The 13,356-nt window shown below is 37.7% G+C and overlaps 1 protein-coding gene and 1 non-coding gene across 5 annotated transcripts in view; one reads left to right on the top strand and one right to left on the bottom strand.

The window, feature by feature from the left end:
* The window catches only part of TRAPPC9 (trafficking protein particle complex subunit 9), a 600,839-nt gene that overhangs the window by 212,608 nt on the left and 374,875 nt on the right, over positions 1-13,356 (top strand). The gene's annotated exons all lie outside the window — the stretch shown is intronic.
* Positions 2,450-2,557, bottom strand: LOC123645325. The gene has a single exon (XR_006737515.1). It is a non-coding gene; the product is annotated as a U6 spliceosomal RNA (small nuclear RNA).

Here is a 13,356-nt window from a genome sequence, read left to right on the forward strand (position 1 = left end):
CAAATAGTAAGGTGGTAGAACTAAACCCAATTGTATCTCTAATTACACGAAATGTAAATGATCTAAAAACTTCAATTTAATGGTAAAGACTATCATTATCATATTGGACAAAAAAAATAAATCAAGACCAAACTATATATTGCTTACAGGAAATTCATTTTAAATATAAAAACACAGATTAAGTATAAATGGATTGGAAAAGATATAACATGCAAACTGTTATCATAAGAAAGCAGGAGCAGCTATATCAATGTAAGACAAAGTAGACCAGGAATATTATCAAGGATAGAGAGGGACATTTCATGATGATGAAAGGGTAAATTCTTCAAGAAGTAACATTTTTAAGTGTGTACACAACTAATAATAAAACTTCAAAATATATGAAGCAAAGAACTGACAAGACTGAAATGAGAAATGGACAAAACCATAATTAGAGTTGGAGATTTCACCGCTCTTAATAATTGATAGATCAAATAGAAAGAGTATCAGAAATGATATAGAAGACTTGAACAACAACACTTACAACCAACTTGATCTAGGTGACATGTATAGATCACCCAATGACAAAAATATTACATTCTTTTAAAATACATGTTGAACATTTGGCAAAATACACCATATGCATGGCCATAAATCAAGTCTTAGTAAATTTAAAAATATTTAAATCATACAGAATATGTTCTATGACCACAACACAATTAAATTAGAACTCAGTAACAATAAGATGTCTCAATAAGCCCCAAATATTTGGAAATTAAGCAACACACTTCTAAATACCTACTCATGGCTACAAGAAGAAATCACAAGGGCAATTTGAAAACATTGTGAATTGAGTAAAAATAAAAACACAGCATATCATAATTTCTGGATGCAGTGAAAGCATTGTCTAGAGGAAAGGTTGTAGCTGTAAATGCTTACATTAGGAAAAGAATATAGTTTAAAATTAATGAATTATGTTCTCCCTTAAACTTTAAAAAAAAAAAAAGGAAGAAGTTAAAGCCAAAGGATCCAGAAAGGAGAAAATAAAGACCAGAAATCAATGAAATTAGAAACAAATAGAGAAAACCCAATGAAATCAAGAGCTTGTTTTTTGAAAAGATCAATAAGATGGATACACCTCTAGCCAGACTGATCAAGGTGAAAAGAAGATGTAAAGTATCAATATCAGGAATGAAAAAGGGAACATCACTTCTTCCTACAGACAGTAAAAGGCTAATAAAGGATTTTAATGGACAACTTCGTGTGAGAATAAATTTAGTAAGATAGATGAAATGAAAAAGTTTCTTGAAAGACACACATCATGAAAATTGATTCAAGATGAAACAATATCTAAATAGCCCTTTCTTCAATAAAATAAAGTCAATTCATTATTTAAAAATATTTCCCAAAATAAAATGTTAGCCATACAGTTTCACTGGTGAATTTTATCACATAATAAAGAAATACAAGTTTTTATAAAAACTCTCAGAAAGTAGAGGAGTATGTACTATGAGGCTAGTGTTATCCTAATACCAAAATCAGACAAAGACATTACAAGAAAATTATAGACCAATATCTTTCATGAACACATATGTAAAAACCCTTAAAAATTAGCAAATGTAATCCAGCAATATACTTATTAAAAGAAAAAGAATGCAGCATTATATAAAATGAGTAATTCATTGTGATCCACTGGGATTTATTCTAAGAATGCAAGGTTGGTGGTTGGTTACATATTCAAACTTCAATCAGTATAGTTCACCATATTAACAGAATAAAGGACAATAAAAACCATAATATTAATAGATATATATAAAAAGCCTTTGACAAAATATATCACACGTTTATGATACAAAAAAAATCTTAGTAAACTGGAAATAAAAGGCTACTTGCTAATGGGCGTCTATAGAAAAATCTATATTTGATATTATATTTAATGGTAAATGCTTTCCTACTAAGATTGGTAAGAGGGCAAGGATGTTCACTCTCATTATTTCTCTTTAACAATGTAGTGAGAAGTCTAGTTAGTGTCATAAAGAACAAAAAAGCCCAAAAATACTCAGTTTGGGAAAGAAGAAATAAAACTCTATTCACAGAAATGAAAACATTACCATGTACATAGAAAATATTAATGACTTTATAGAAAGTCTACTAGAATAATTAGTAGGATAATAGGGTACATGGTTAAAATATAAAATCAATTTTATTTCTGTATCTCATCAATGGACATTTGGAAAATGAAATTAAGAATACCATTTACAAAAACAGAAAATTATGCTTGGGTATAAATTTAAGAAAAGATGTGTAAGAACTGTACATTGAAAGTTACAAAAAATTGTCTTGAGGAAATAAAGACCCAAATAAATAGAAAGATATTTAGAGATATACATGATTATGGGTAGTAATACATAATACTAAGATGGCAGTTATTTCCAAATTGATCTTTAGATTCAGTGCAGTTCTTTGTGTGTGTGTGTGTGTGTGTGTGTGTGTGTGTGTGTGTGATCCTTGCACAGGGGCCATGTTAATCTTCTCTGTATTGTTCCAATTTTAGTATATGTGCTGCTGAAGCGAGCACTCAGTGTTAAGTTCTAATCAAAATTCCAGCAGGCTTATTTTTTTTTAAAGAAATTATTTTATTATAAAATTTATATTGAGGTGCATAGGAGCTGAAATATTCCAGACATCAAAGCTACGGTAATTAAGACTGTGGTATTGACATAAGGATAAACACAGATTAATGGGAACAAAATAAGGAGTCCAGCAATAGACCCATCCATAAAAACAATTGATTTTGGACAAATGTGCCAAGGTAATTCGAAGGGGTAGAGAATTGACTTTTTCAACAGATGTTGCTGGAGCAACTAATTATCCATATGCAAAAAATTAGCTTTGACCCTTACTTTACACATACATAAAAATTAAATCAAAATGAATCATAGACCTAAATATAAAAGGTAAAGCTTATTGCTTTATCTAGATAAAGCTTTCTCTAGAAGAAAACTTTGAAGAAAATCTTCTCAATCTTGGAGTGGGTAAAGATTTCTTAGCATACCAAAAAAAAAAAAAGCATGAAACATAAAGGACAAAATGACAAATTAGACTTCATCAAAATTAAAAACTTCTCATCAAAAGCCATTTGTAAGGAGACAAAAAAGCAATTTTTTTTGGAGTAAGTGTTTGCAAAACATATATGTGTGAAAGGACTTGTATCCAAAATATACATAAAACTCTCATGACCAATAAGAAGACAAAGAACCTGATTTTAAAAATAGGCAAATGATTTGAATAGCCATTCACCAAAGAAGATCGATGAATGGGAGACAGACACATGAAAAGATGCTCAGCATCATTTGTCAGTGGGAAAATGCAAACTAAAACCATAATTAGATTCTATCATACAACCCATTACAATGACTAAAATTAAAAATAGTGATTATTCCAAGTGTTAGTGAGGCTGTAGCAGAACTGGAACTCTTATATATTATTAATGAGAATATGAAGTAGTGCAACTATTTTAGACAACTGTTCAGCCATTTCTTATTAAATTAAGCATATTTTCACCTAAAGACTGAGAAATTCCACTCCTAGGTATTTACTCTAGAAAAATGAAAACATAGGTCCACCCCAGGTGGGGGTGGGGAACCTGCAGCCTCAAGGCCACATGTGGGCCTCCAGATCCCCAAGTGTGGCCTCTCTCTACTGAATCCAAACTTCAAAAGGCCACACTCAGGATCCAGAAGGCCACATGTGGCCCCAAGGCTGCAGGTTCCTCACCCCTTGGAATACCACTTAAGAATAAAAAGAAATGAACTACTGATATGCCCAACAACACAGATGAATCTCAAAAACATTGTAATCTGCTGAAGAAGCAAGGCACAAAGGAATACATCCTGTATGATTCCATTTATAAGGAATTCTGGAATGTGTAAAACGAAACTGTAGTAATAGGAAGCAGGTTATTGGTTGGTGGGGTGGACGTTAACATTGGCAGGGAGGAGGCAAGAAGGAACTTTAAGGGGTGATGAAAATACTCTGTGTGTTAATTGTGCTGGTGGTTACACTGGTAAATGAATTTATTCAATGTTTACATATACTTAAAGTGGTAGTATCTTATTGCAAGTTAATCTTTCTTCAATAATATTGATGAAAACAACTTTCCTAGTTCAAGAGAGGTCTCTTTGACTGTCTTTCCTCACCATTCAATCTGCAGATGTGTTGACTGGGACCCTGTGTTTTTCTTTGTCATGTCACTTAGCACATACTGAGTTGTAGTTGCTTCCTTTCCTATCTCCCCCATCAGACTCTGTTTCTTAAGAGCAAGGAATGTCTTTAAGGTGTATATCCCTAGAGCACAGCCCGATGTTTGGCATGGATAATTCATTGCTTAATAAGTATGTGTTTCATATAACTTATTGATTGCCTACTATGTGCCAAAGATAGTCTAGATGTTTTTCATTTATCATTTATGATCCTTAGTAAATGTTTGTTACACAAATAAAGAATCCTCACTACTTCCAGAAGTTTTTGTAGCTGGTTGCACATTATCATGAAGTATATCATACAAAAGGCTTAATTTCAAATGATTTAAATATTTCCGTTAAGATCATGCAGCTGTTGAATGGCAGTGTCAAGATTAAAAACCCTGGAAGTTATTAGATTCTGTTATTTTAGATACAGGTCTTCAGCGATTATCTACATGTATTTAAGACTCAGTTACTTTTCTATTTTTAGACTTGGTCTTGTCAGCAAGTAGAGTTTACCTTGGAGATGTGAGCCTTAAATTTTCTAATCTCACTGACATCAGTTTCTTTTGTTTGAGTGAGTGATTTAAAGTAAGAAATTTGCTAGGTGAACCAACCTATCTTCAGAAACTGGCCAGGCATTTAAGTTGAGTAGCATTGTTCCTTGCTTAATTGCATAATAAACTAACTGTGCAATAGAGGCCTAAAAAACTCTTGTGACAACTGTGATGCCAATTTCTGCTTGTTCCCTTTCCCTCAAAGAAAAAAATAAATCTCTTACTGACTCTCAGCATAATGGAAGTTCATAATTCAAAAACCAATTATTTTGGGAACTGTTGGATGAATTTTCTTTGGCATCCTTTTGTTGGCTGATTTTCCTGTTAGCTGTGTGTACTGTTTTCCAAAGAAATGTGGTAAGTGGTTGTCTGTTGGAAATTGTATTGAGCAGATTCTGAGATTTGATGATTGAAACCAGGCAACACCATGCATATCACATTTTTATTTTCTATTAAATTCTAAAGAGATTTTAAAATATCTTTCACTTTAGGTTATAGTGAAAAACCAATCCCCAGGTGCATTAGAAAACAGTTGGTACTTCTTCAGAAAACATAGTTATCGTATGACCCAGCAGTTCTACCATGGGCATATACTCAAGAGAATTGAAAACATGTTTACATAAAAACTTGAACACGGATGTTCATAGCAGCATTATTCATGATAGCCAAACAGTGGAAACAACCCAAATGTCTATCAGCTGATGAATGGATAAACAAACTGCTGCATATCTATGTGTCAACATAAAAAGAGCCCAAACTCTGTAAAATAATTTAAAGAGGTTTATTCTGAGCTGAATTTGTGTGACCATGTCCCAGAGAGCCATGCCCAAGAAGACTTCAGCAAGTGGTCTCACTGTGGTTGGGTTACAGTTTAGTTTTATACATTTCAGGGAGATAGGAATTACATGCAAAGTATAAATCAATACATGGAAGGCATACATTGGTTTGGCCTGAAAAGGCAGGACATCTTGAAGCAGGGGATTACAGGTTATAGGTGGATTTAAAGATGCTTTGATTTGTGATTGGTTAAAGAAATTAACCTTTGTCTAAAGGCTTGGAATGTTTTAAGATAAGGAAGGCTGTTAATCAGAGACAAGCTACCAGACATACACCCAGACTCAAGAGATCTGTTAAGTAAATGGATGACCTACCTGCAGGTGTGGTTTAAGCTTTGTCTGGCATGGCCTTAGACCTGGTAATGACTCAGAAAGGACATCTACAAGAAGGGAGGGGGCATGATGAGGCGTGTCTGACCTCCCTTCTCACGGTCAGCAGCTCAGCTTTAGGGTATTTCTGGGGTCCCCTTGGCCAAGAGGGTGTCCATTCAGCTGAGGGGCTTAAGGTTTTCTTTTAGTTCACATATGAAGCAGAGTATCCTTCAGTCCTTAAAAGGAATGACGTACTGGTACATGCTACATGATAAATCTTAAAAACATTATGTTAAGTGGAAAAAGCCAGAAACAAAAGGCCACACATTGTATGACACCATTTATAGGAAATGTCCAGAATAGGCAATCCCACAGACAGAAGGCAGATTGGTGGTTGCCAGGGGTTTGGGGGAAGGGAGGAGGGGGAATTGGGAGTGATTGCTAATGGGCTCAGGATTTCTTTTTGGGATGATGGTAATATTCTGAAATTAGTGGTGATAGTTGCACAATTCTGTGAATATACTAAAAACCACTGAATTGTATACCATTTTAAAAGGGTGAATTATCTCTCAATTAAAAAAAAACCCTAAAGCCAAACTTTTTTCCCCTTCTTTATCATTTCTTTTCTTGTCTTTTACGCCTTAACTCACGCCTTCTGATTAGCAATTCTAATGGCTACCATTAATTAGGCTCCTACGATGTGTCATCTGCTATGCTAGGAACTGAATATTTGCCATTTTACCTAATGATTACAGTAACCCCATTTTACAGATGCTGACATCATCAGAAGCACAGAGAAACTGGATCACTTACCCAGTTTCACATACCAGTAAGCAGCAGGGCCAGGATTGGAGAACGGTCTGACTACTGCATAGCTCTTGCTCGTTCTCTAATACTCTACCTCATTCAAAGCAATCTTCCTGGTATATATTTTCAGTGAGTGGACGGAGAGCTAAGATTACACCCTGGTCTACAGGCATATCTTAGACCAGGATGAGCAAATGCTTGCAGGGGGCAAGCAGATCCCCTACTGGCGGTATGTGAAGTCCAGAAGGTCTATAACCTGACCAAAGGCAATTCATCCATCGATTTTATAATATAAGACATTGAGTGGGCTAAACAGATGATGTCTTTACCTGGAGGGTTCTAGTTTGTGGTTTCCCTGCTGCGTATGTTCCCTCTTTGTTCTCTCCTTTCTTGCAATTGTAAATTATTAATCAAAAGTCATATCAGTTAATAGGTTGTGCATAGGTCAATGTAAATCTAGTCTTATACAAACGCAGACTGTATAGAACAACATTATCTCTGTCTATCAAGGATAGGATCGAGCTTTTCAGGGTGTCTGTCTCCATAGCTACTGTCCTGTACTTTTGGGCCATGATCTCCGGCTTTGACCACAGACATTGTGTGGCCTTTTCATTGGCAGCCCAGCCTCAGTTTCTTCCCTTTCAGTCCCTTCTCTCCTGGACTGCCAGCAGGCATAGTGGCTCAGAGAGTTTCCAAAATCAGACTGTTGGACCCAACCATTTAGTAGCTCTTGACCTTGGTCAAATTAATCTTAGTCTCACTGAACCTCAGTTTTCAAATTGGGAATAATAGTACTTTTTTTCATAGGTTTGTTAAAAGAATTATTTAAATAGTAACAGCTAATGTTATTGCATGCTTACTATGTGCTGGAGACTTTCTAAACTCATGTAAAGCATTTAGCACAGTGTGAAGCATTTGTGAGCACTCAGGAAATGCCAACTGGTATTGTTGTTGTTGTATCTCTTATAAAACTCTAATTAGGCTGTTCGTTTCTTAAATCCTCTTCCATTGTCCAGAGGTAGTTAAAACTGTCTTCAAAGTCCCTTTTCAACCTGACACAATCCTGGCTTTTTAGTTTTATCTCTTCTGGCATCCTTTCCTCTCTCCACGGAATACTCCCTCCTGCTCGGCATGCTCTGCTGTTTTGCTGTGTTTCATGTGTACCGGCGCTTTCAGGTCCAGCACAGCATCGCGGCTCAACCTGCTCTTCTGTCCCTGAATAAAGAACAGCTCTTTCTTGTGTGTCCACTGCAGTTTGCACACACTTGAATGATAACAATCATTGCCTTGAATTTCCATGATTTGTTTACTTATCCTTCAGATATGAACCCAGCCTTTCTCCAAGTCTGGGTTAAGAGCACATGTGGCCCTACAGTAGTTGTCATTTGCTGTTTCTTTTCTGTCCTCCCCACTACACCAGGTGCTTCTGAAGACAGACCCTTATGTTCTGCATCTTTGGCCCTTAGCACCTCAGATAGTCCCTGCAGAGTGCCTTGGTGTGGTGTGCCATACCCCCATACCAAGGTCTTACTTTCAGTGCATAACAAAGCATAAATATTTCTTATGGCACTGGAATATAGCATGGGGGATGTTAGGAATGTAGACTTTGGGCTCTCCCATTTTGTTCCTCCAAGGCTCCCTGGGGTCCCTTTGTCCCCCTCAGAGGTACTGCCAGGCAGTGCAGGTGTTTGCGGGCTTGAGGGAGTGGAAGAGGACCTCAGTTTTTTGTGTGCTTTGACTTGAGCAGTTACTTTTATACCTTGTTATTTATAATTCTTGCTATTAATAACTCTTATAAGATTTAACAGGACACAGCTGTAAGCATGAATAATCACAGAGACCCTCACTGACTTATAAGTAAAGTTTTAAAGACATGTTCTTTCTGAGAACTTAATCTTCAGTGGCTGCCTAGATAATTCCCCATTATATACAGAGTAAAAATTTAATGTTTTCAATAGATGGATGAATAAGTAATGTTGCAGCATTCATTTAGTAATTTTTATTCTTTTAAGAGTATTTATTCTTACCTATATATACTATCACTGATTGATTTCTGTCTATGGTTAGTGAAACAATTTTCTTTGTCTGCATAATGCTTATGTATAAGAATATTAAAATTGAGGAGGGCATTCTGATTGTCTAGCCAGGGACCCCAGAATGCCCAGTGGTGACCTGTTAATTGCCTCCCCAGCCCTGCCTGAGATCTTGAAGGAGATGAGCAAGAAGGAAGGTCTAAGGGGCACTTGAAGCATCACACCCTGTGTGGTATGTAAAGACCCTGTGACCTGCAGCCTTCAGCTCTGGTACAAATGTGCTTGGGCACAGGCCATAGGCTAGATACCTCAGTTGGGTTTGTTTTCTTTCTATACTCTCCTAATCCTAAATCTTACACCTCTCTCAGTGGGAGCTGGGGATAAATGGCCAGGTCTGTAGGGGTGGGCCTGGCTTATTTTACCCTCCTACCCATGTTCCAGGTGGCCACACAAGAGCACAGAGGAAGAGTGGAAGGAGGCAGTGATTCTTCCCGCTGGCATGTGCCATCCAGTCCATGCCTCAGATGCTTGCCAGTCAGAACAGCTTCTGCTGGGAGGTGTAGAGAAAGCAGCACACACTCACTCCCATATTGTGTGCTTGTGTGGTCATCAGATACCTGAGTCTACCTCATGTACAGCAGTGTGCCTAGAAGGGCTTGCCCTACAATTCCCCCTCTGTCAACAGTGGTCTTCCATATGTAATACTTATTCAAAGTCCAGTATTTCTGTAGCAGGATTCTTGACATTGTTCATGGCAGAAACCCCAGCTCTAAGTGGTTTACTCAAGCTAGGTAATTTATTGGCTCATTTAATGGAAAAGTTCAGATGTAGGTTTGTTTTCAGATTCAGACATCATTTCTCAGCTCTCTTCCTTGTTTTCTTAGGTTCCATGTGGCAGAAGTATGGCTGACTTGGGCCAATATTCTCCTAGGTGTAAGATGACAGGCAGAGGATGTACACTTATTTCTTGATTGAAAGCTCTCGGACCCACCTCTTCATTCCCCATCTGTGTGGTTCATTTCCTTTGTTGCTTTGCTCTAACATGTTTCCAAAATTCATGTTCTTTGCTGTTGCTTTTGTTGCTCTACAGAAGAGATTTCACTAGTGGTAGTCTTCTGAAAGAGAAGTGTTAAGCCAATGCTGACGCACACATGCACAGGAGGGTGGGTGGCATCAGCCTTGGACTGGTAGCCCTCCAAAACAGTTAAGTAATAGCTGCTAATAGTTACGAGGGCTCTCTGAGGACTCCTTGCCGTCTTCAGAGTTGAGTCCATATTCTTGTATGTGGCATTTCTTGCTCTACTGTCTGGTCCTCCCTAAAAGGCAGGGAAGGAATGGGCTGAGGGCCAGGTGAGCAGGAGCTGGCCCTGAGGGGCTAGCATCTCTGGGAATGGGCCTGGGGCCAGGCCATCCAGCTCTGAGGTACATTTCACTCTCTCCAGCTCCATCCTTTTTCCTGGCATGATTTTTCTCCATAGTCCTTAACTCTGTTGCATATCAAATGGTTTATTGTGTGTCTCCTTTGCTAGAACGTGAGTGCTAGGGGGCATAGACGAGTTTTGTTCCCTGCTGTGTTCCCAGTGTCTTGACGCCTGGGGCGTCATAAGCTTTTAATAAATACATGTTGAATGAATGACTAGATGCTGGAGATTCTGACACAAACTGTCCTCCAGGGGCTCACAGTACCTCTGGGGGGACAGGCAGGTGAACCAATAATGAATGAGGTAAGCACAGGGTGAAACATGAGCCCAGAAGAGCCTGTACATCTCTCAGGAACCTGGGAAAATTTCATTAATTAAATAAAAAGAAAATCACTATTACTTTTTTTTTACAGTGAACATTAATTATATTTGAAATCAAAAGTAGTTATTGAATACAAATCAAAACCGTGATAAGGTACTATTTCATATCTACTGGGATGGCTATAATAAAAAGAAAACCTGGAAAGTAACAAATGTTGATGAAGATGTGGAAAAACGGGAACTCTTACGCACCAATAGTGCATAAACATAACTGATGGTAAAATGGTTCAGGTGCCATGGAAACCAGTTTGGCAGCTCCTCAGCAAGTTAAACATAGTGTTACCATATGACCCAGCAATTCCACTCCTTGATACAGACCCAAGAGAACTGAAAACAGGTAGTCAAATAAATACATATACACACATGTTCATAACAGCATTATTCACAAAAGCCCAAAGGTGGAAACAGCCCAGATGTCTCTCAGTAGATGAATGGATAAACAAAATGTGGAAGGGCCATAATAATGGCATGTTATTCAGCCATTAGAAGGAATGAAATACTGATATACACTACAACGAAGTGAAGTGAAAGTGTATGATTTCATTTATGTGAAGTATTCAGAATAGGTGAGTCTATAGAGGCAGAATACAGATTGGTGGTTTTCAGGGCCTGGGTGTGGGGATGGAGAGTAGCTGCTTAAGGGATGTGGGGTTTCCTTTTGGGTTGAAGAAAATGTTTTGGAACTGGGGAGAGGTGGTGGTTGCACAACATTGTGAACACACTAAATGCCACTGAGTTGCTCATTTAAAATGGTTAATTTTATGTTATGCCAATTTCACTTTCAGTTTAAAAAGTTATTGAAAATTAAAACCCTGATCACTTTGAAATGATCAAAATGTGTGATGTTAAAATGACAAGGCTGCCACACTATTAAGACATCTAGATACCCTTTTGACTACCCTGTTGTCACTGCATTTCTTCATTAAGCCCGTTATCTGATGGATGAGAGAGCTGCTGGTCCAGGAGTGGGAGATGGCAGCTTGACGTCTTTTCAGTCTCATGCATTTACCTGACTTAGAACGTCAGCCCCGTTTCACATAGTAGGTGCAGAGATTTCTGCAAAACTGCAACTTGCCCTTTTACCCGTGATGCGTATTTCTTGGGTGCTGGAGTTGCTGTTGCTCTTTGAGCAGGTTCATTCAGAACAGAGCCCTCCTGTGAGAGGGAAACTTTCCTTTCAGTTCATCATCAGGAAAATAGAAATGTTCCCATGTAATGACAGTTGTTTCTTTGTAGAAGTACTGGGCCAGCTTTCATGTGGCCTTTTGGTTTTGAAGTGGAAGAATATGTATTTACATATTCATGCTCATGAAATATTAGGAACTTAACATTTATCATCAGCTCCATCTTCTTACCTGAGCTTTACTCCTGAATCTCCAATTTTCTTTGAGATATTCCCATTCAGATGCCTTCCTGGTCCTATAAATTCAACATGTCTAAAATTGAAGCTGTCTTTTAACCAGTGACACATAGGATTGAAACCCATTTCAGCTGCTTACAGCTGTATGATCTTGATCAGTTCTCAGAACCTCAGTTTCCCCACTTGTAAAATGGTAGTGGTGATGCCTGTCTCAAGGTTGTTCTGAGGATTAAATGGGATGATGTATGTGAAGTGCCTCACATTGTGCTTTTGGTGTGTGGCATATATGCAAAAGTATTATTTTTTTCTCTCATCCAATCCCTAAACCACATCACCCTTATTTTTGAAATCCTCATGTAAAAATCTATGGCGCAACCATTAATCCCTCACCTAGTTGTCAGTGTTACTATTATGTCCTAAGAGGCTTAGCTGTTCACTCTGTACCTGTACTCTGTGTGACACTGCTAATGACATTAATTCCGCATACTCTCATCTCCTCAGCCTGATTATAAGTTTTAAGACTAGTAACTATCACTTAGGCTACTCTGTCTTGTGTGCCCTGGTATCCTTGTGAAAATAAAGGCACCTGAGCAAACATATAAAAATGTGCTCAACATCTCTAATCATTAAGGAAATGCAAATCAAAATCACAATGAGGTATCACCTAACTCCATTGAGAATGGCCTTTATCAAAAAGTCCCAAAACAACAAATGCTGGCGTGGATGCAGAGAGATTGGAACACTCTTACACTGCTAATGGGACTGCAAATTAGTACAACCCCTGTGGAAAGTAATTTGGAGATACCTCAAAGAGCTAAAAATGGAAATACCATTTGATCCAGCATTCCCACTACTAGGCATCTACCAAAGGAAAAAAAGACATTCTGTAATAAAGACATCTGCACTTGAACATATATGGCAGCACAATTCACAATTGCAAAGATGTGGAAACAACCCAAGTGCCCATTAATACATGAGTGGATTAATAAAATGTGGTACATGTATACCATGGAATAGTACTCAACTACAAAAAATCATGATGAACTAGCACCTCTTATATTATCCTGGATAGAGCTTGAGCCCATCCTTCGAAGTGAGGTATCACAAGAATGGAAAAACAAGCACCACATGTACTCGCCATCAAATTGATACTAACTGATCAAAACTAAGGTGCTAATATGGTAATAATATTCACTGGGTGCCAGTTGGATGTTGGGGGGTGGGTAAACTCACAACTAATGGAGGCGGAGTGCACTGTATGGGGGAAGGGCACATTTGTAGCCCTGGGCTTGGGTGAAGCAAAGTCATTACATGTAATCAAAATGTTTGTACCTCAATAATATGCTGAAATTAAAAAAAAAAAGAATTACCTGAAATGATGAGAGGAAGCAGAAGATAATGGATAAGACTTGATACTTGACTATTC

The sequence above is a fragment of the Lemur catta genome, chromosome 9, assembly GCF_020740605.2.
Source record: "Lemur catta isolate mLemCat1 chromosome 9, mLemCat1.pri, whole genome shotgun sequence".
Lineage (NCBI taxonomy): Eukaryota > Metazoa > Chordata > Mammalia > Primates > Lemuridae > Lemur > Lemur catta.